At 40.5% G+C, this 20,543-nt stretch overlaps 21 non-coding genes across 21 annotated transcripts; 10 read left to right on the plus strand and 11 right to left on the minus strand.

Moving 5' to 3' along the window:
* Positions 1 to 74: 74 nt before the first annotated feature.
* Positions 75 to 146, minus strand: trnae-uuc (transfer RNA glutamic acid (anticodon UUC)). Its single transcript has one exon. It is a non-coding gene; the product is annotated as a tRNA-Glu (tRNA).
* A 206-nt stretch (positions 147 to 352) lies between these two features.
* trnah-gug (transfer RNA histidin (anticodon GUG)) lies at positions 353 to 424 on the plus strand. Its single transcript has one exon. It is a non-coding gene; the product is annotated as a tRNA-His (tRNA).
* A 1,125-nt stretch (positions 425 to 1,549) lies between these two features.
* trnae-uuc (transfer RNA glutamic acid (anticodon UUC)) lies at positions 1,550 to 1,621 on the minus strand. Its single transcript has one exon. It is a non-coding gene; the product is annotated as a tRNA-Glu (tRNA).
* Positions 1,622 to 1,827: 206 nt separating this feature from the next.
* trnah-gug (transfer RNA histidin (anticodon GUG)) lies at positions 1,828 to 1,899 on the plus strand. The gene has a single exon. It is a non-coding gene; the product is annotated as a tRNA-His (tRNA).
* Positions 1,900 to 3,023: 1,124 nt separating this feature from the next.
* Positions 3,024 to 3,095, minus strand: trnae-uuc (transfer RNA glutamic acid (anticodon UUC)). The gene has a single exon. It is a non-coding gene; the product is annotated as a tRNA-Glu (tRNA).
* A 206-nt stretch (positions 3,096 to 3,301) lies between these two features.
* On the plus strand, positions 3,302 to 3,373 carry trnah-gug (transfer RNA histidin (anticodon GUG)). The gene has a single exon. It is a non-coding gene; the product is annotated as a tRNA-His (tRNA).
* Positions 3,374 to 4,497: 1,124 nt separating this feature from the next.
* Positions 4,498 to 4,569, minus strand: trnae-uuc (transfer RNA glutamic acid (anticodon UUC)). Its single transcript has one exon. It is a non-coding gene; the product is annotated as a tRNA-Glu (tRNA).
* Positions 4,570 to 4,775: 206 nt separating this feature from the next.
* trnah-gug (transfer RNA histidin (anticodon GUG)) lies at positions 4,776 to 4,847 on the plus strand. Its single transcript has one exon. It is a non-coding gene; the product is annotated as a tRNA-His (tRNA).
* A 1,124-nt stretch (positions 4,848 to 5,971) lies between these two features.
* On the minus strand, positions 5,972 to 6,043 carry trnae-uuc (transfer RNA glutamic acid (anticodon UUC)). Its single transcript has one exon. It is a non-coding gene; the product is annotated as a tRNA-Glu (tRNA).
* Positions 6,044 to 6,249: 206 nt separating this feature from the next.
* On the plus strand, positions 6,250 to 6,321 carry trnah-gug (transfer RNA histidin (anticodon GUG)). Its single transcript has one exon. It is a non-coding gene; the product is annotated as a tRNA-His (tRNA).
* A 1,124-nt stretch (positions 6,322 to 7,445) lies between these two features.
* trnae-uuc (transfer RNA glutamic acid (anticodon UUC)) lies at positions 7,446 to 7,517 on the minus strand. The gene has a single exon. It is a non-coding gene; the product is annotated as a tRNA-Glu (tRNA).
* A 206-nt stretch (positions 7,518 to 7,723) lies between these two features.
* On the plus strand, positions 7,724 to 7,795 carry trnah-gug (transfer RNA histidin (anticodon GUG)). The gene has a single exon. It is a non-coding gene; the product is annotated as a tRNA-His (tRNA).
* Positions 7,796 to 8,919: 1,124 nt separating this feature from the next.
* Positions 8,920 to 8,991, minus strand: trnae-uuc (transfer RNA glutamic acid (anticodon UUC)). Its single transcript has one exon. It is a non-coding gene; the product is annotated as a tRNA-Glu (tRNA).
* A 206-nt stretch (positions 8,992 to 9,197) lies between these two features.
* Positions 9,198 to 9,269, plus strand: trnah-gug (transfer RNA histidin (anticodon GUG)). Its single transcript has one exon. It is a non-coding gene; the product is annotated as a tRNA-His (tRNA).
* Positions 9,270 to 12,146: 2,877 nt separating this feature from the next.
* trnah-gug (transfer RNA histidin (anticodon GUG)) lies at positions 12,147 to 12,218 on the plus strand. The gene has a single exon. It is a non-coding gene; the product is annotated as a tRNA-His (tRNA).
* Positions 12,219 to 13,343: 1,125 nt separating this feature from the next.
* On the minus strand, positions 13,344 to 13,415 carry trnae-uuc (transfer RNA glutamic acid (anticodon UUC)). Its single transcript has one exon. It is a non-coding gene; the product is annotated as a tRNA-Glu (tRNA).
* Positions 13,416 to 14,818: 1,403 nt separating this feature from the next.
* On the minus strand, positions 14,819 to 14,890 carry trnae-uuc (transfer RNA glutamic acid (anticodon UUC)). Its single transcript has one exon. It is a non-coding gene; the product is annotated as a tRNA-Glu (tRNA).
* A 206-nt stretch (positions 14,891 to 15,096) lies between these two features.
* Positions 15,097 to 15,168, plus strand: trnah-gug (transfer RNA histidin (anticodon GUG)). The gene has a single exon. It is a non-coding gene; the product is annotated as a tRNA-His (tRNA).
* Positions 15,169 to 16,293: 1,125 nt separating this feature from the next.
* Positions 16,294 to 16,365, minus strand: trnae-uuc (transfer RNA glutamic acid (anticodon UUC)). The gene has a single exon. It is a non-coding gene; the product is annotated as a tRNA-Glu (tRNA).
* Positions 16,366 to 16,571: 206 nt separating this feature from the next.
* trnah-gug (transfer RNA histidin (anticodon GUG)) lies at positions 16,572 to 16,643 on the plus strand. The gene has a single exon. It is a non-coding gene; the product is annotated as a tRNA-His (tRNA).
* A 1,125-nt stretch (positions 16,644 to 17,768) lies between these two features.
* On the minus strand, positions 17,769 to 17,840 carry trnae-uuc (transfer RNA glutamic acid (anticodon UUC)). The gene has a single exon. It is a non-coding gene; the product is annotated as a tRNA-Glu (tRNA).
* Between the last annotated feature and the right edge of the window lie 2,703 nt (positions 17,841 to 20,543).

Genomic DNA, 20,543 nt, shown 5'->3' on the forward strand with positions numbered 1-20,543 from the left:
AAGTCATATTGGGTGACTGATTCAAACGAAACCGTCCATGAGAATGAACGTGTGTTACACTTAAAGATTGTGCTTTCCCATACCAGGAGTCGAACCCGGGGCACCTGGGTGAAAACCAGGAATCCTAACCGCTAGACCATATGTGATCTTGACAACACTCAAACAGTGTCGGGAGCTGTTTTCAGCATCACGTCGGTCTTAGAAAACATAGGCCTACATCACACAACACTGCGCCACCCAAGCAATAACACCTTAACTAGTATACTTATAAAATGAGTAATAAAGTAAGTAATACTACATATTCTTGTTACACTGACAAATTAGGAAAAGCTGAATATCACCTCGGTAGCTCGCCGTGATCGTATAGTGGTTATTACTTTGCGTTGTGGCCGCAACAACCCCGGTTCGAATCCGGGTCACGGCAGGAGAAATCCTGACACGGCAGAGGGCTGTATTCTTCTCATCATTGCATGCAAGTGAAGTTCATATTTATATCAACACAGTCACAGATACATCAGAAAATATAGAAGACTAATCATAACTTTGGAAATGTAATATTTTGTGGATTATATCAATACATTAATAAGTTTCATCGCTTTTAAAGTATCTACATATTATTGATTGGTCGTAGAACCCAGTCGCAGGGGGGGAAACCCAACAATAAAACAAGAAGGCTCAGGGTTGGGTCATGTGACAGTATACACATTGATCAGTACATTATGGGTTTTGTATAGCGGACACTGAAAACTGTCCAATGAGAGCACTGGGTTTGCTAATCGGTGTCCCGCCAAGTAGTAGAATATAGCAGTATATGAAAAGTACCCGGGTGACATTCTGCTTCCGTTTCGTAAACGAAGTATGGGAGTACTGGACACTTTTCAACCGCATAAAAGGCCACGAAACACTATGAAATTTCCATGAAATCCGATTGCATGTAATTCGAAAGCGTTCGATTTAGTTGGATTTCATGAAATGCGTGAAATCTATGGGCTCAAATTAGCGCCATAAGTATCGTATTCAAAATGTATAGAATTGTAAACAAAAAAAATGTATCGAAAGCAAAAAAAATCGAGAGCAAAACTTTTTCATGAAAACAGTTGGGTTATTCTTCCTGATTGGGTCAGGATGAACCGTCACTCAAACCTGCTGGACCAATGGAGACCCAGGATCCACGCCTCCCTGTAAATTCCGCCCACACGACAAAACAGACAAAACTCGTAATGAGAATAAATCAATCGAAAGCAAAGAAACTGGCGGCGAAAGCAAAGATCACAGCATCGCAAGCAAAGACAGGGACTGCAGGTGAGTTTTACATAGGTTTGCTAATGACACTAAGTCTCTGTCTGGCATTCACGTTGTTGGAAGGGAATAATACTAATAATAACATTTCAAAGGTTATTTTGTGGAATCTGTGATGAAATTGTGTCCTTTGATTGTCCAGTAAGACAATCCACGTGAATTGGAATATAGAGTACAAGTCATAGTGGGTGACTGATTCAGTCAAAATCATCCAAGAGAATCAACGTGTGTTACACTTAAAGACTGTGCTTTCCCATACCGGGAGTCGAACCCGGGCCACCTGGGTGAAAACCAGGAATCCTAACCGCTAGACCATATGGGATCTTGAAAAAACTCAAACAGTGTCGGGAGCTGTTTTCAGCATCACGTCGGTCTTAGAAAACATAGGCCTACATCACACAACACTGCGCCACCCAAGCAATAACACCTTAACTAGTATACTTATAAAATGAGTAATAAAGTAAGTAATACTACATATTCTTGTTACACTGACAACTTAGGACAAGCTGAATATCACCTCGGTAGCTCGCCGTGATCGTATAGTGGTTAGTACTTTGCGTTGTGGCCGCAACAACCCCGGTTCGAATCCGGGTCACGGCAGGAGAAATCCTGACACGGCAGAGGGCTGTGTTCTACTCATCATTGCATGCAAGTGAAGTTCATATTTATATCAACACAGTCACAGATACATCAGAAAATATAGAAGACTAATCATAACTTTGGAAATGTAATATTTTGTGGATTATATCAATACATTAATAAGTTTCATCGCTTTTAAAGTATCTACATATTATTGATTGGTCGTAGAACCCAGTCGCAGGGGGGGAAACCCAACAATAAAACAAGAAGGCTCAGGGTTGGGTCATGTGACAGTATACACATTGATCAGTACATTATGGGTTTTGTATAGCGGACACTGAAAACTGTCCAATGAGAGCACTGGGTTTGCTCATCGGTGTCCCGCCAAGTAGTAGAATATAGCAGTATATGAAAAGTACCCGGGTGACATACTGCTTCCGTTTCGTAAACGAAGTATGGGAGTACTGGACACTTTTCAACCGCATAAAAGGCCACGAAACACTATGAAATTTCCATGAAATCCGATTGCATGTAATTCGAAAGCGTCGATTTAGTTGGATTTCATGAAATGCGTGAAATCTATGGGCTCAAATTAGCTCCATAAGTATCGTATTCAAAATGTATAGAATTGTAAACAAAAAAAATGTATCGAAAGCAAAAAAAAACGAGAGCAAAACTTTTTCATGAAAACAGTAGGGTTATTCTTCCTGATTGGGTCAGGATGAACCGTCACTCAAACCTGCTGGACCAATGGAGACCCAGGATCCACGCCTCCCTGTAAATTCCGCCCACACGACAAAACAGACAAAACTCGTAATGAGAATAAATCAATCGAAAGCAAAGAAACTGGCGGCGAAAGCAAAGATCACAGCATCGCAAGCAAAGACAGGGACTGCAGGTGAGTTTTACATAGGTTTGCTAATGACACTAAGTCTCTGTCTGGCATTCACGTTGTTGGAAGGGAATAATACTAATAATAACATTTCAAAGGTTATTTTGTGGAATCTGTGCTGAAATTGTGTCCTTTGATTGTCCAGTAAGACAATCCACATGAATTGGAGTATAGAGTACAAGTCATATTGGGTGACTGATTCAAACGAAACCGTCCATGAGAATGAACGTGTGTTACACTTAAAGATTGTGCTTTCCCATACCAGGAGTCGAACCCGGGGCACCTGGGTGAAAACCAGGAATCCTAACCGCTAGACCATATGTGATCTTGACAACACTCAAACAGTGTCGGGAGCTGTTTTCAGCATCACGTCGGTCTTAGAAAACATAGGCCTACATCACACAACACTGCGCCACCCAAGCAATAACACCTTAACTAGTATACTTATAAAATGAGTAATAAAGTAAGTAATACTACATATTCTTGTTACACTGACAAATTAGGAAAAGCTGAATATCACCTCGGTAGCTCGCCGTGATCGTATAGTGGTTAGTACTTTGCGTTGTGGCCGCAACAACCCCGGTTTGAATCCGGGTCACGGCAGGAGAATTCCTGACAGGGCAGAGGGCTGTATTGTTCTCATCATTGCATGCAAGTGAAGTTCATATTTATATCAACACAGTCACAGATACATCAGAAAATATAGAAGACTAATCATAACTTTGGAAATGTAATATTTTGTGGATTATATCAATACATTAATAAGTTTCATCGCTTTTAAAGTATCTACATATTATTGATTGGTCGTAGAACCCAGTCGCAGGGGGGGAAACCCAACAATAAAACAAGAAGGCTCAGGGTTGGGTCATGTGACAGTATACACATTGATCAGTACATTATGGGTTTTGTATAGCGGACACTGAAAACTGTCCAATGAGAGCACTGGGTTTGCTCATCGGTGTCCCGCCAAGTAGTAGAATATAGCAGTATATGAAAAGTACCCGGGTGACATACTGCTTCCGTTTCGTAAACGAAGTATGGGAGTACTGGACACTTTTCAACCGCATAAAAGGACACGAAACACTATGAAATTTCCATGAAATCCGATTGCATGTAATTCGAAAGCGTCGATTTAGTTGGATTTCATGAAATGCGTGAAATCTATGGGCTCAAATTAGCTCCATAACTATCGTATTCAAAATGTATAGAATTGTAAACAAAAAAAATTTATCGAAAGCAAAAAAAAACGAGAGCAAAACTTTTTCATGAAAACAGTAGGGTTATTCTTCCTGATTGGGTCAGGATGAACCGTCACTCAAACCTGCTGGACCAATGGAGACCCAGGATCCACGCCTTCCTGTAAATTCCGCCCTCACGACAAAACAGACAAAACTCGTAATGAGAATAAATCAATCGAAAGCAAAGAAACTGGCGGCGAATGCAAAGATCACAGCATCGCAAGCAAAGACAGGGACTGCAGGTGAGTTTTACATAGGTATGCTAATGACACTAAGTCTCTGTCTGGCATTCACGTTGTTGGAAGGGAATAATACGAATAATAACATTTCAAAGGTTATTTTGTGGAATCTGTGATGAAATTGTGTCCTTTGATTGTACAGTAAGACAATCCACGTGAATTTGAATATAGAGTACAAGTCAAAGTGGGTGACTGATTCAAACAAAATCATGCATAAGAATCAACGTGTGTTACACTTAAAGACAGTGCTTTCCCATACCGGGAGTTGAACTCGGGCCACCTGGGTGAAAACCAGAAATCCTAACCGCTAGACCATATGGGATCTTGACAACACTCAAACAGTGTCGGGAGCTGTTTTCAGCATCACGTTGGTCTTAGAAAACATAGGCCTACATCACACAACACTGCGCCACCCAAGCAATAACACCTTAACTAGTATACTTATAAAATGAGTAATAAAGTAAGTAATACTACATATTCTTGTTACACTGATAACTTAGGAAAAGTTGAATATCACCTCGGTAGCTTGCCGTGATCGTATAGTGGTTAGTACTTTGCGTTGTGGCCGCAACAACCCCGGTTCGAATCCGGGTCACGGCAGGAGAATTCCTGACAGGGCAGAGGGCTGTATTGTTCTCATCATTGCATGCAAGTGAAGTTCATATTTATATCAACACGGTCACAGATACATCAGAAAATATAGAAGACTAATCATAACTTTGCAAATGTTATATTTTGTGGATTATATCAATACATTAATAAGTTTCATCGCTTTTAAAGTATCTACATATTATTGATTGGTCGTAGAACCCAGTCGCAGGGGGGGAAACCCAACAATAAAACAAGAAGGCTCAGGGTTGGGTTATGTGACAGTATACACATTGATCAGTACATTATGGGTATTGTATAGCGGACACTGAAAACTGTCCAATGAGAGCACTGGGTTTGCTAATCGGTGTCCCGCCAAGTAGTAGAATATAGCAGTAAATGAAAAGTACCAGTGTGACATACAGCTTCCGTTTCGTAACGAAGTATGTGAGTACTGGACACTTTTCAACCGCATAAAAGGCCACGAAACACTTTGAAATATCCATGAAATCAGATTGCATGCAATTCGAAAGCGTTCGATTTAGTTGGATTTCATGAAATGCGTGAAATCTATGGGCTTAAATTAGCGCCATAAGTATCGTATTCAAAATGTATAGAATTGTAAACAAAAAAAATGTATCGAAAGCAAAAAAAATCGAGAGCAAAACTTTTTCATGAAAACAGTTGGGTTATTCTTCCTGATTGGGTCAGGATGAACCGTCACTCAAACCTGCTGGACCAATGGAGACCCAGGATCCACGCCTCCCTGTAAATTCCGCCCACACGACAAAACAGACAAAACTCGTAATGAGAATAAATCAATCGAAAGCAAAGAAACTGGCGGCGAAAGCAAAGATCACAGCATCGCAAGCAAAGACAGGGACTGCAGGTGAGTTTTACATAGGTTTGCTAATGACACTAAGTCTCTGTCTGGCATTCACGTTGTTGGAAGGGAATAATACTAATAATAACATTTCAAAGGTTATTTTGTGGAATCTGTGATGAAATTGTGTCCTTTGATTGTCCAGTAAGACAATCCACGTGAATTGGAATATAGAGTACAAGTCATAGTGGGTGACTGATTCAGTCAAAATCATCCAAGAGAATCAACGTGTGTTACACTTAAAGACTGTGCTTTCCCATACCGGGAGTCGAACCCGGGCCACCTGGGTGAAAACCAGGAATCCTAACCGCTAGACCATATGGGATCTTGAAAACACTCAAACAGTGTCGGGAGCTGTTTTCAGCATCACGTCGGTCTTAGAAAACATAGGCCTACATCACACAACACTGCGCCACCCAAGCAATAACACCTTAACTAGTATACTTATAAAATGAGTAATAAAGTAAGTAATACTACATATTCTTGTTACACTGACAACTTAGGACAAGCTGAATATCACCTCGGTAGCTCGCCGTGATCGTATAGTGGTTAGTACTTTGCGTTGTGGCCGCAACAACCCCGGTTCGAATCCGGGTCACGGCAGGAGAAATCCTGACAGGGCAGAGGGCTGTATTGTTCTCATCATTGCATGCAAGTGAAGTTCATATTTATATCAACACAGTCACAGATACATCAGAAAATATAGAAGACTAATCATAACTTTGGAAATGTAATATTTTGTGGATTATATCAATACATTAATAAGTTTCATCGCTTTTAAAGTATCTACATATTATTGATTGGTCGTAGAACCCAGTCGCAGGGGGGGAAACCCAACAATAAAACAAGAAGGCTCAGGGTTGGGTCATGTGACAGTATACACATTGATCAGTACATTATGGGTTTTGTATAGCGGACACTGAAAACTGTCCAATGAGAGCACTGGGTTTGCTCATCGGTGTCCCGCCAAGTAGTAGAATATAGCAGTATATGAAAAGTACCCGGGTGACATACTGCTTCCGTTTCGTAAACGAAGTATGGGAGTACTGGACACTTTTCAACCGCATAAAAGGACACGAAACACTATGAAATTTCCATGAAATCCGATTGCATGTAATTCGAAAGCGTCGATTTAGTTGGATTTCATGAAATGCGTGAAATCTATGGGCTCAAATTAGCTCCATAACTATCGTATTCAAAATGTATAGAATTGTAAACAAAAAAAATTTATCGAAAGCAAAAAAAAACGAGAGCAAAACTTTTTCATGAAAACAGTAGGGTTATTCTTCCTGATTGGGTCAGGATGAACCGTCACTCAAACCTGCTGGACCAATGGAGACCCAGGATCCACGCCTTCCTGTAAATTCCGCCCTCACGACAAAACAGACAAAACTCGTAATGAGAATAAATCAATCGAAAGCAAAGAAACTGGCGGCGAATGCAAAGATCACAGCATCGCAAGCAAAGACAGGGACTGCAGGTGAGTTTTACATAGGTATGCTAATGACACTAAGTCTCTGTCTGGCATTCACGTTGTTGGAAGGGAATAATACGAATAATAACATTTCAAAGGTTATTTTGTGGAATCTGTGATGAAATTGTGTCCTTTGATTGTACAGTAAGACAATCCACGTGAATTTGAATATAGAGTACAAGTCAAAGTGGGTGACTGATTCAAACAAAATCATGCATAAGAATCAACGTGTGTTACACTTAAAGACAGTGCTTTCCCATACCGGGAGTTGAACTCGGGCCACCTGGGTGAAAACCAGAAATCCTAACCGCTAGACCATATGGGATCTTGACAACACTCAAACAGTGTCGGGAGCTGTTTTCAGCATCACGTTGGTCTTAGAAAACATAGGCCTACATCACACAACACTGCGCCACCCAAGCAATAACACCTTAACTAGTATACTTATAAAATGAGTAATAAAGTAAGTAATACTACATATTCTTGTTACACTGATAACTTAGGAAAAGTTGAATATCACCTCGGTAGCTTGCCGTGATCGTATAGTGGTTAGTACTTTGCGTTGTGGCCGCAACAACCCCGGTTCGAATCCGGGTCACGGCAGGAGAATTCCTGACAGGGCAGAGGGCTGTATTGTTCTCATCATTGCATGCAAGTGAAGTTCATATTTATATCAACACGGTCACAGATACATCAGAAAATATAGAAGACTAATCATAACTTTGCAAATGTTATATTTTGTGGATTATATCAATACATTAATAAGTTTCATCGCTTTTAAAGTATCTACATATTATTGATTGGTCGTAGAACCCAGTCGCAGGGGGGGAAACCCAACAATAAAACAAGAAGGCTCAGGGTTGGGTTATGTGACAGTATACACATTGATCAGTACATTATGGGTATTGTATAGCGGACACTGAAAACTGTCCAATGAGAGCACTGGGTTTGCTAATCGGTGTCCCGCCAAGTAGTAGAATATAGCAGTAAATGAAAAGTACCAGGGTGACATACAGCTTCCGTTTCGTAACGAAGTATGTGAGTACTGGACACTTTTCAACCGCATAAAAGGCCACGAAACACTTTGAAATATCCATGAAATCAGATTGCATGCAATTCGAAAGCGTTCGATTTAGTTGGATTTCATGAAATGCGTGAAATCTATGGGCTTAAATTAGCGCCATAAGTATCGTATTCAAAATGTATAGAATTGTAAACAAAAAAAATGTATCAAAAGCAAAACAAAACGAGAGCAAAACTTTTTCATGAAAACAGTAGGGTTTTTCTTCCTGATTGGGTCAGGGTGAACCGTTACTCAAACCTGCTGGACCAATGGAGACCCAGGATCCACGCCTCCCTGTAAATTCCGCCCTCACGACAAAACAGACAAAACTCGTAATGAGAATAAATCAATCGAAAGCAAAGAAACTGGCGGCGAAAGCAATGATCACAGCATGGCAAGCAAAGACAGGGACTGCAGGTGAGTTTTGCATAGGTTTGCTAATGACACTAAGTCTCTGTCTGGCATTCACGTTGTTGGAAGGGAATAATACTAATAATAACATTTCAAAGGTTATTTTGTGGAATCTGTGATGAAATTGTGTCCTTTGATTGTCCAGTAAGAAAATCCACGTGAATTGGAATATAGAGTACAAGTCATAGTGGGTGACTGATTCAAACAAAATCGTCCATGAGAATGAACGTGTGTCACACTTAAAGACAGTGCTTTCCCATACCGGGAGTTGAACTCGGGCCACCTGGGTGAAAACCAGGAATCCTAACCTCTAGACCACATGGGATCGTGACAACACTCAAACAGTGTCGGGAGCTGTTTTCAGCATCACATCGGTCTTAGAAAACATAGGCCTACATCACACAACACTGCGCCACCCAAGCAATAACACCTTAACTAGTATACTTATAAAATGAGTAATAAAGTAAGTAATACTACATATTCTTGTTACACTGACAACTTAGGAAAAGCTGAATATCACCTCGGTAGCTTGCCGTGATCGTATAGTGGTTAGTACTTTGCGTTGTGGCCGCAACAACCCCGGTTCGAATCCGGGTCACGGCAGGAGAAATCCTGACACGGCAGAGGGCTGTATTCTTCTCATCATTGCAAGCACGTGAAGTTCAAATTTATATCAACACAGTCACAGATACATCAGAAAATATAGAAGACTAATCATAACTTTGGAAATGTAATATTTTGTGGATTATATCAATACATTAATAAGTTTCATCGCTTTTAAAGTATCTACATATTATTGATTGGTCGTAGAACCCAGTCGCAGGGGGGGGAAACCCAACAATAAAACAAGAAGGCTCAGGGTTGGGTCATGTGACAGTATACACATTGATCAGTACATTATGGGTTTTGTATAGCGGACACTGAAAACTGTCCAATGAGAGCACTGGGTTTGCTAATCGGTGTCCCGCCAAGTAGTAGAATATAGCAGTATATGAAAAGTACCCGGGTGACATACAGCTTCCGTTTCGTAAACGAAGTATGGGAGTACTGGACACTTTTCAACCGCATAAAAGGCCACGAAACACTATGAAATTTCCATGAAATCCGATTGCATGTAATTCGAAAGCGTTCGATTTAGTTGGATTTCATGAAATGCGTGAAATCTATGGGCTCAAATTAGCGCCATAAGTATCGTATTCAAAATGTATAGAATTGTAAACAAAAAAAATGTATCGAAAGCAAACAAAATCGAGAGCAAAACTTTTTCATGAAAACAGTTGGGTTATTCTTCCTGATTGGGTCAGGATGAACCGTCACTCAAACCTGCTGGACCAATGGAGACCCAGGATCCACGCCTTCCTGTAAATTCCGCCCTCACGACAAAACAGACAAAACTCGTAATGAGAATAAATCAATCAAAAGCAAAGAAACTGGCGGCGATAGCAAATATCACACCATCGCAAGCAAAGACAGGGACTGCAGGTGAATTTTACATAGGTTTGCTAATGATACTAAGTCTCTGTCTGGCATTCACGTTGTTGGAAGGGAATAATACTAATAATAACATTTCAAAGGTTATTTTGTGGAATCTGTGATGAAATTGTGTCCTTTGATTGTCCAGTAAGACAATCCACTTGAATTGGAATATAGAGTACAAGTCATAGTGGGTGACTGATTCAAACAAAATCATCCAAGAAAATCAACGTGTGTTACACTTAAAGACAGCGCTTTCCCGTACCGGGAGTTGAACTCGGGCCACCTGGGAGAAAACAAGGAAACCTAACCGCTAGACCATATGGGATCTTGACAACACTCAAACAGTGTCGGGAGCTGTTTTCAGCATCACGTCGGTCTTAGAAAACATAGGCCTACATCACACAACACTGCGCCACCCAAGCAATAACACCTTAACTAGTATACTTATAAAATGAATAATAAAGTAAGTAATACTACATATTCTTGTTACACTGAGAACTTAGGAAAAGCTGAATATCACCTCGGTAGCTTGCCGTGATCGTATAGTGGTTAGTACTTTGCGTTGTGGCCGCAACAACCCCAGTTCGAATCTGGGTCACGACAGGAGAAATCCTGACATGGCAGAGGGCTGTATTCTTCTCATCATTGCATGCAAGTGAAGTTCATATTTATATCAACACAGTCACAGATACATCAGAAAATATAGAAGACTAATCATAACTTTGGAAATGTAATATTTTGTGGATTATATCAATACATTAATAAGTTTCATCGCTTTTAAAGTATCTACATATTATTGATTGGTCGTAGAACCCAGTCGCAGGGGGGGAAACCCACAATAAAACAAGAAGGCTCAGGGTTGGGTCATGTGACAGTATACACATTGATCAGTACATTATGGGTTTTGTATAGCGGACACTGAAAACTGTCCAATGAGAGCACTGGGTTTGCTAATCGGTGTCCCGCCAAGTAGTAGAATATAGCAGTATATGAAAAGTACCCGGGTGACATACAGCTTCCGTTTCGTAAACGAAGTATGAGAGTACTGGACACTTTTCAACGCATAAAAGGCCACGAAACACTATGAAATTTCCATGAAATCCGATTGCATGTAATTCGAAAGCGTTCGATTTAGTTGGATTTCATGAAATGCGTGAAATCTATGGGCTCAAATTAGCGCCATAAGTATCGTATTCAAAATGTATAGAATTGTAAACAAAAAAAATGTATCGAAAGCAAAAAAAATCGAGAGCAAAACTTTTTCATGAAAACAGTTGGGTTATTCTTCCTGATTGGGTCAGGATGAACCGTCACTCAAACCTGCTGGACCAATGGAGACCCAGGATCCACGCCTCCCTGTAAATTCCGCCCTCACGACAAAACAGACAAAACTCGTAATGAGAATAAATCAATCGAAAGCAAAGAAACTGGCGGCGAAAGCAAAGATCACAGCATCGCAAGCAAAGACAGGGACTGCAGGTGAGTTTTGCATAGGTTTGCTAATGACACTAAGTCTCTGTCTGGCATTAACGTTGTTGGAAGGGAATAATACTAATAATAACATTTCAAAGGTTATTTTGTGGAATCTGTGATGAAATTGTGTCCTTTGATTGTCCAGTAAGACAATCCACGTGAATTGGAATATAGAGTACAAGTCATAGTGGGTGACTGATTCAATCAAAATCATCCAAGAGAATCAACGTGTGTTTAACTTAAAGACAGTGCTTTCCCGTACCGGGAGTTGAACTCGGGCCACCTGGGTGAAAACAAGGAAACCTAACCGCTAGACCATATGGGATCTTGACAACACTCAAACAGTGTCGGGAGCTGTTTTCAGCATCACGTTGGTCTTAGAAAACATAGGCCTACATCACACAACACTGCGCCACCCAAGCAATAACACCTTAACTAGTATACTTATAAAATGAGTAATAAAGTAAGTAATACTACATATTCTTGTTACACTGACAACTTAGGAAAAGCTGAATATCACCTCGGTAGCTTGCCGTGATCGTATAGTGGTTAGTACTTTGCGTTGTGGTCGCAACAACCCCGGTTCGAATCCGGGTCACGGCAGGAGAAATCCTGACACGGCAGAGGGCTGTATTCTTCTCATCATTGCAAGCACGTGAAGTTCAAATTTATATCAACACAGTCACAGATACATCAGAAAATATAGAAGACTAATCATAACTTTGGAAATGTAATATTTTGTGGATTATATCAATACATTAATAAGTTTCATCGCTTTTAAAGTATCTACATATTATTGATTGGTCGTAGAACCCAGTCGCAGGGGGGGGAAACCCAACAATAAAACAAGAAGGCTCAGGGTTGGGTCATGTGACAGTATACACATTGATCAGTACATTATGGGTTTTGTATAGCGGACACTGAAAACTGTCCAATGAGAGCACTGGGTTTGCTAATCGGTGTCCCGCCAAGTAGTAGAATATAGCAGTATATGAAAAGTACCCGGGTGACATACAGCTTCCGTTTCGTAAACGAAGTATGGGAGTACTGGACACTTTTCAACGCATAAAAGGCCACGAAACACTATGAAATTTCCATGAAATCCGATTGCATGTAATTCGAAAGCGTTCGATTTAGTTGGATTTCATGAAATGCGTGAAATCTATGGGCTCAAATTAGCGCCATAAGTATCGTATTCAAAATGTATAGAATTGTAAACAAAAAAAATGTATCGAAAGCAAAAAAAATCGAGAGCAAAACTTTTTCATGAAAACAGTTGGGTTATTCTTCCTGATTGGGTCAGGATGAACCGTCACTCAAACCTGCTGGACCAATGGAGACCCAGGATCCACGCCTCCCTGTAAATTCCGCCCTCACGACAAAACAGACAAAACTCGTAATGAGAATAAATCAATCGAAAGCAAAGAAACTGGCGGCGAAAGCAAAGATCACAGCATCGCAAGCAAAGACAGGGACTGCAGGTGAGTTTTGCATAGGTTTGCTAATGACACTAAGTCTCTGTCTGGCATTAACGTTGTTGGAAGGGAATAATACTAATAATAACATTTCAAAGGTTATTTTGTGGAATCTGTGATGAAATTGTGTCCTTTGATTGTCCAGTAAGACAATCCACGTGAATTGGAATATAGAGTACAAGTCATAGTGGGTGACTGATTCAATCAAAATCATCCAAGAGAATCAACGTGTGTTACACTTAAAGACAGTGCTTTCCCATACAGGGAGTCGAACCCGGGCCACCTGGGTGAAAACCAGGAATCCTAACCGCTAGACCATATGGGATCTTAACAACACTCAAACAGTGTCAGGAGCTGTTTTCAGCATCACGTTGGTCTTAGAAAACATAGGCCTACATCACACAACACTGCGCCACCCAAGCAATAACACCTTAACTAGTATACTTATAAAATGAGTAATAAAGTAAGTAATACTACATATTCTTGTTACACTGACAACTTAGGAAAAACTGAATATCACCTCGGTAGCTCGCCGTAATCGTATAGTGGTTAGTACTTTGCGTTGTGGCCGCAACAACCCCGGTTCGAATCCGGGTCACGGCAGGAGAAATCCTGACACGGCAGAGGGCTGTATTCTTCTCATCATTGCATGCAAGTGAAGTTCATATTTATATCAACACAGTCACAGATACATCAGAAAATATAGAAGACTAATCATAACTTTGCAAATGTAATATTTTGTGGATTATATCAATACATTAATAAGTTTCATCGCTTTTAAAGTATCTACATATTATTGATTGGTCGTAGAACCCAGTCGCAGGGGGGGAAACCCAACAATAAAACAAGAAGGCTCAGGGTTGGGTTATGTGACAGTATACACATTGATCAGTACATTATGGGTTTTGTATAGCGGACACTGAAAACTGTCCAATGAGAGCACTGGGTTTGCTAATCGGTGTCCCGCCAAGTAGTAGAATATAGCAGTATATGAAAAGTACCCGGGTGACATACTGCTTCCGTTTCGTAAACGAAGTATGGGAGTACTGGACACTTTTCAACCGCATAAAAGGCCACGAAACACTATGAAATTTCCATGAAATCCGATTGCATGTAATTCGAAAGCGTTCGATTTAGTTGGATTTCATGAAATGCGTGAAATCTATGGGCTCAAATTAGCGCCATAAGTATCGTATTCAAAGTGTATAGAATTGTAAACAAAAAAAATGTATCGAAAGCAAAAAAAATCGAGAGCAAAACTTTTTCATGAAAACAGTTGGGTTATTCTTCCTGATTGGGTCAGGATGAACCGTCACTCAAACCTGCTGGACCAATGGAGACCCAGGATCCACGCCTCCCTGTAAATTCCGCCCTCACGACAAAACAGACAAAACTCGTAATGAGAATAAATCAATCGAAAGCAAAGAAACTGGCGGCGAAAGCAAAGATCACAGCATCGCAAGCAAAGAAAGGGACTGCAGGTGAGTTTTGCATAGGTATGCTAATGACACTAAGTCTCTGTCTGGCATTCACGTTGTTGGAAGGGAATAATACTAATAATAACATTTCAAAGGTTATTTTGTGGAATCTGTGATGAAATTGTGTCCTTTGATTGTCCAGTAAGACAATCCACGTGAATTGGAATATAGAGTACAAGTCATAGTGGGTGACTGATTCAGTCAAAATCATCCGAGAGAATCAACGTGTGTTACACTTAAAAGCTGTGCTTTCCCATACCGGGAGTCGAACCCGGGCCACCTGGGTGAAAACCAGAAATCCTAACCGCTAGACCATATGGGATCTTGACAACACTCAAACAGTGTCGGGAGCTGTTTTCAGCATCACGTCGGTCTTAGAAAACATAGGCCTACATCACACAACACTGCGCCACCCAAGCAATAACACCTTAACTAGTATACTTATAAAATGAATAAGAAAGTAAGTAATACTACATATTCTTGTTACACTGATAACTTAGGAAAAGTTGAATATCACCTCGGTAGCTTGCCGTGATCGTATAGTGGTTAGTACTTTGCGTTGTGGCCGCAACAACCCCGGTTCGAATCCGGGTCACGGCAGGAGAATTCCTGACAGGGCAGAGGGCTGTATTGTTCTCATCATTGCATGCAAGTGAAGTTCATATTTATATCAACACGGTCACAGATACATCAGAAAATATAGAAGACTAATCATAACTTTGCAAATGTTATATTTTGTGGATTATATCAATACATTAATAAGTTTCATCGCTTTTAAAGTATCTACATATTATTGATTGGTCGTAGAACCCAGTCGCAGGGGGGGAAACCCAACAATAAAACAAGAAGGCTCAGGGTTGGGTTATGTGACAGTATACACATTGATCAGTACATTATGGGTTTTGTATAGCGGACACTGAAAACTGTCCAATGAGAGCACTGGGTTTGCTAATCGGTGTCCCGCCAAGTAGTAGAATATAGCAGTATATGAAAAGTACCCGGGTGACATACAGCTTCCGTTTCGTAAACGAAGTATGGGAGTACTGGACACTTTTCAACCGCATAAAAGGCCACGAAACACTATGAAATTTCCATGAAATCCGATTGCATGTAATTCGAAAGAGTTCGATTTAGTTGGATTTCATGAAATGCGTGAAATCTATGGGCTCAAATTAGCGCCATACGTATCGTATTCAAAATGTGTAGAATTGTAAACAAAAAAAATGTATCGAAAGCAAAAAAAATTGAGAGCAAAACTTTTTCATGAAAACAGTTGGGTTATTCTTCCTGATTGGGTCAGGATGAACCGTCACTCAAACCTGCTGGACCAATGGAGACCCAGGATCCACGCCTCCCTGTAAATTCCGCCCACACGACAAAACAGACAAAACTCGTAATGAGAATAAATCAATCGAAAGCAAAGAAACTGGCGGCGAAAGCAAAGATCACAGCATCGCAAGCAAAGACAGGGACTGCAGGTGAGTTTTACATAGGTTTGCTAATGACAATAAGTCTCTGTCTGGCATTCACGTTGTTGGAAGGGAATAATACTAATAATAACATTTCAAAGGTTATTTTGTGGAATCTGTGATGAAATTGTGTCCTTTGATTGTCCAGTAAGACAATCCACGTGAATTGGAATATAGAGTACAAGTCATAGTGGGTGGCTGATTCAGTCAAAATCATCCAAGAGAATCAACGTGTGTTACACTTAAAGACTGTGCTTTCCCATACCGGGAGTCGAACCCGGGCCACCTGGGTGAAAACCAGGAATCCTAACCGCTAGACCATATGCTATCTTGACAACACTCAAACAGTGTCGGGAGCTGTTTTAAGCATCACGTCGGTCTTAGAAAACATAGGCCTACATCACACAACACTGCGCCACCCAAGCAATAACACCTTAACTAGTATACTTATAAAATGAGTAATAAAGTAAGTAATACTACATATTCTTGTTACACTGACAACTTAGGAAAAGCTGAATATCACCTCGGTAGCTCGCCGTGATCGTATAGTGGTTAGTACTTTGCGTTGTGGCCGCAACAACCCCGGTTCGAATCCGGGTCACGGCAGGAGAAATCCTGACACGGCAGAGGGCTGTATTCTTCTCATCATTGCATGCAAGTGAAGTTCATATTTATATCAACACAGTCACAGATACATCAGAAAATATAGAAGACTAATCATAACTTTGGAAATGTAATATTTTGTGGATCATATCAATACATTAATAAGTTTCATCGCTTTTAAAGTATCTACATATTATTGATTGGTCCTAGAACCCAGTCGCAGGGGGGGAAACCCAACAATAAAACAAGAAGGCTCAGGGTTGGGTCATGTGACAGTATACACATTGATCAGTACATTATGGGTTTTCTATAGCGGACACTGAAAACTGTCCAATGAGAGCACTGGGTTTGCTAATCGGTGTCCCGCCAAGTAGTAGAATATAGCAGTATATGAAAAGTACCCGGGTGACATACTGCTTCCGTTTCGTAAACGAAGTATGGGAGTACTGGACACTTTTCAATCGCATAAAAGGCCACGAAACACTATGAAATTTCCATGAAATCCGATTGCATGTAATTCGAAAGCGTTCGATTTAGTTGGATTTCATGAAATGCGTGAAATCTATGGGCTCAAATTAGCGCCATAAGTATCGTATTCAAAATGTATAGAATTGTAAACAAAAAAAATGTATCGAAAGCAAAAAAAATCGAGAGCAAAACTTTTTCATGAAAACAGTTGGGTTTTTCTTCCTGATTGGGTCAGGGTGAACCGTCACTCAAACCTGCTGGACCAATGGAGACCCAGGATCCACGCCTCCCTGTAAATTCCGCCCTCACGACAAAACAGAAAAAACTCGTAATGAGAATAAATCAATCGAAAGCAAAGAAACTGGCGGCGAAAGCAAAGAATACAGCATCGCAAGCAAAGACAGGGACTGCAGGTGAGTTTTGCATAGGTTTGCTAATGACACTAAGTCTATGTCTGGCATTCACGTTGTTGGAAGGGAATAATACTAATAATAACATTTCAAAGGTTATTTTGTGGAATCTGTGATGAAATTGTGTCCTTTGATTGTCCAGTAAGAAAATCCACGTGAATTGGAATATAGAGTACAAGTCATAGTGGGTGACTGATTCAAACAAAATCGTCCATGAGAATGAACGTGTGTCACACTTAAAGACAGTGCTTTCCCATACCGGGAGTCGATGCCGGGCCACCTGGGTGAAAACCAGAAATCCTAACCGCTAGACCATATGGGATCTTGACAACACTCAAAGAGTGTCGGGAGCTGTTTTCAGCATCACGTCGGTCTTAGAAAACATAGGCCTACATCACACAACACTGCGCCACCCAAGCAATAACACCTTAACTAGTATACTTATAAAATAAGTAATAAAGTAAGTAATACTACATATTCTTGTTACACTGACAACTTAGGAAACGCTCAATATCACCTCGGTAGCTCGCCGTGATCGTATAGTGGTTAGTACTTTGCGTTGTGGCTGCAACAACCCCGGTTCGAATCCGAGTCACGGCAGGAGAAATCCTGACACGGCAGAGGGCTGTATTCTTCTCATCATTGCATGCAAGTGAAGTTCATATTTATATCAACACAGTCACAGATACATCAGAAAATATAGAATACTAATCATAACTTTGCAAATGTAATATTTTGTGGATTATATCAATACATTAATAAGTTTCATCGTTTTTAAAGTATCTACATATTATTGATTGGTCGTAGAACCCAGTCGCAGGGGGGGAAACCCAACAATAAAACAAGAAGGCTCAGGGTTGGGTTATGTGACAGTATACACATTGATCAGTACATTATGGGTTTTGTATAGCGGACACTGAAAACTGTCCAATGAGAGCACTGGGTTTGCTAATCGGTGTCCCGCCAAGTAGTAGAATATAGCAGTATATGAAAAGTACCCGGGTGACATACAGCTTCCGTTTCGTAAACGAAGTATGGGAGTACTGGACACTTTTCAACCGCATAAAAGGCCACGAAACACTATGAAATTTCCATGAAATCCGATTGCATGTAATTCGAAAGAGTTCGATTTAGTTGGATTTCATGAAATGCGTGAAATCTATGGGCTCAAATTAGCGCCATACGTATCGTATTCAAAATGTGTAGAATTGTAAACAAAAAAAATGTATCGAAAGCAAAAAAAATTGAGAGCAAAACTTTTTCATGAAAACAGTTGGGTTATTCTTCCTGATTGGGTCAGGATGAACCGTCACTCAAACCTGCTGGACCAATGGAGACCCAGGATCCACGCCTCCCTGTTAATTCCGCCCACACGACAAAACAGACAAAACTCGTAATGAGAATAAATCAATCGAAAGCAAAGAAACTGGCGGCGAAAGCAAAGATCACAGCATCGCAAGCAAAGACAGGGACTGCAGGTGAGTTTTACATAGGTTTGCTAATGACACTAAGTCTCTGTCTGGCATTCACGTTGTTGGAAGGGAATAATACTAATAATAACATTTCAAAGGTTATTTTGTGGAATCTGTGATGAAATTGTGTCCTTTGATTGTCCAGTAAGACAATCCACGTGAATTGGAATATAGAGTACAAGTCATAGTGGGTGACTGATTCAGTCAAAATCATCCGAGAGAATCAACGTGTGTTACACTTTAAAACCGTGCTTTCCCATACCGGGAGTCGAACCTGGGCCACCTGGGTGAAAACCAGAAATCCTAACCGCTAGACCATATGTGATCTTGACAACACTCAAACAGTGTCGGGAGCTGTTTTTAGCATCACGTCGGTCTTAGAAAACATAGGCCTACATCACACAACACTGCGCCACCCAAGCAATAACACCTTAACTAGTATACTTATAAAATGAGTAATAAAGTAAGTAATACTACATATTCTTGTTACACTGACAACTTAGGAAACGCTCAATATCACCTCGGTAGCTCGCCGTGATCGTATAGTGGTTAGTACTTTGCGTTGTGGCCGCAACAACCCCGGTTCGAATCCGAGTCACGGCAGGAGAAATCCTGACACGGCAGAGGGCTGTATTCTTCTCATCATTGCATGCAAGTGAAGTTCATATTTATATCAACACAGTCACAGATACATCAGAAAATATAGAAGACTAATCATAACTTTGGAAATGTAATATTTTGTGGATTATATCAATACATTAATAAGTTTCATCGCTTTTAAAGTATCTACATATTATTGATTGGTCGTAGAACCCAGTCGCAGGGGGGGAAACCCAACAATAAAACAAGAAGGCTCAGGGTTGGGTTATGTGACAGTATACACATTGATCAGTACATTATGGGTTTTGTATAGCGGACACTGAAAACTGTCCAATGAGAGCACTGGGTTTGCTAATCGGTGTCCCGCCAAGTAGTAGAATATAGCAGTATATGAAAAGTACCCGGGTGACATACTGCTTCCGTTTCGTAAACGAAGTATGGGAGTACTGGACACTTTTCAACCGCATAAAAGGCCACGAAACACTATGAAATTTCCATGAAATCCGATTGCATGTAATTCGAAAGCGTTCGATTTAGTTGGATTTCATGAAATGCGTGAAATCTATGGGCTCAAATTAGCGCCATAAGTATCGTATTCAAAATGTATAGAATTGTAAACAAAAAAAATGTATCGAAAGCAAAAAAAATCGAGAGCAAAACTTTTTCATGAAAACAGTTGGGTTATTCTTCCTGATTGGGTCAGGATGAACCGTCACTCAAACCTGCTGGACCAATGGAGACCCAGGATCCACGCCTCCCTGTAAATTCCGCCCACACGACAAAACAGACAAAACTCGTAATGAGAATAAATCAATCGAAAGCAAAGAAACTGGCGGCGAAAGCAAAGATCACAGCATCGCAAGCAAAGACAGGGACTGCAGGTGAGTTTTACATAGGTTTGCTAATGACACTAAGTCTCTGTCTGGCATTCACGTTGTTGGAAGGGAATAATA

Source organism: Amia ocellicauda, chromosome 7 (genome assembly GCF_036373705.1).
Source record: "Amia ocellicauda isolate fAmiCal2 chromosome 7, fAmiCal2.hap1, whole genome shotgun sequence".
NCBI classification, from domain to species: Eukaryota; Metazoa; Chordata; class Actinopteri; order Amiiformes; family Amiidae; genus Amia; species Amia ocellicauda.